Genomic DNA, 1,628 nt, shown 5'->3' on the forward strand with positions numbered 1-1,628 from the left:
GATACATGAATCTATACTATCACAGTATGTAGTGTTCTGCAAATTACGTCATTGAAATTGATATATAGAAGCACTTGAGTATGGTTGCATGATCACACTTAGATTTGAAGATGAAGGATTCATTTAGTTTCGCAAAAGCAAGAATTGTTGTGTATAACCATCAAGTTGAATTCATTGTAATTTAGACACAAACATGAATGTTGTTCAATGAAAGATTAAAGAGCAATAGAGGTATGATTTGAAGTATGGAAAGATTATCATTGGTGTATTACGTACAATTTGATTGTACACCTCTGCTGAAATTATAGAAACATGGTGAATGCTCCTAAAGTTAGCCAATACCTGGTTAAGCTCCCTGTCTTAACTCCTTAAGCTCCCTGTACAATAGAGGTATGTCTCGTACTATAATGATGATTTTAACCCTGTCAGAGGTTATTCTCAAGTTTAACAACTTGAAATGGCGCCAAGGCTGGCCTTCAATACTGTTAGAGGTGTTTTAGTAATATAGATAGATCTCTGCCAATCTTTGGGTTTAATGATCTACCCAAAAATTGTAATTCACTTCTTTTCCTTCTCATTAAGTCATTCTCTCATATTAGTAATCAACTGATATTGATAATGGATTTCTGCAAAAGCATAAAACAAACTTAGAGATTTCATGTAGACACTTAGACATGCATCTTGGTGAATTTGTTGTTCATTTACTATAAGAATACAAATTGCAGATAAATGAGGTAGTCATTGTGTTAAATTAATTTGTTGATAAACTGGATGCATATTCAGATAGATTATATTATTGGATAAATGATCCATTCTGATCTATAGCTTTTTTCCGACTTTCTGCAACTCCAAATATAAATTATACGGTTTTGGATTCAATCCACAAACATGGCAAGTCAAAATAAACGACATTGTCTCTTTTCCAGCTACTTGGAGCTTTTCAATTATTCTCATGAGAAAAGTGCTTGTTATCAGTTTTTCTTTTATATTTTGGGTGGGTTCACAGTTGCAAAGTCACTTGATTGATGGACTAGAAGATTTCTTAAAAAATATATATATATTAAAAACGTTTATGTAGTTCACTTATAATTATTACAATTACTTTAGTGAGTTTTTCTGTTGGAGAGACTTGTTTTGGTTATATATGTGTTGATGTATCTTTTGGAGAACCAAGAAAGTATTTGTATTTGAGTTGTAAAATTTGTACTTTCTAAATCATGCTAGTGTTGTTGTTTTTTTCTATGCTAATACATTGCTCGGCTTTCACATATTACCCTTGTATTACTAATCAAAGGTTTTATCTCTTAGATTTACTAATTCTGAAAACCAAATTTGGAAAGGCTTGGTCTTGGCGTTGGAGACTGAGATGAGTGAATCGATTCTCTGTTTATTTTTAGCCAATTTTCATTTCCTCAGTCGATTTCATTTCTCTGTAGAACTTAGAAATGTTAGAATGGTTTTGGTAAAAAGAAAGCAGAGTCCTCCAAGACCCAAGGTCAAGATGCCTACTAATCACGGGGTGAGATTAATTAGAGAACTGTTTGATATCATTTTCACACATTTTAAAGTATTAAGCAAGTTTCGGATCAACTTCCAGTTTTGTAGTTTAATTATCTTATTGGCCGGCG

At 32.4% G+C, this 1,628-nt stretch overlaps 1 protein-coding gene across 1 annotated transcript in view; it reads left to right on the plus strand.

Moving 5' to 3' along the window:
* Positions 1-1,628, plus strand: part of LOC101305912 (disease resistance protein At4g27190-like) — a 9,008-nt gene that overhangs the window by 1,033 nt on the left and 6,347 nt on the right. The window lies entirely within an intron of this gene.

The sequence above is a fragment of the Fragaria vesca genome, unplaced genomic scaffold (assembly GCF_000184155.1).
Source record: "Fragaria vesca subsp. vesca unplaced genomic scaffold, FraVesHawaii_1.0 scf0513181, whole genome shotgun sequence".
NCBI lineage: Eukaryota > Viridiplantae > Streptophyta > Magnoliopsida > Rosales > Rosaceae > Fragaria > Fragaria vesca.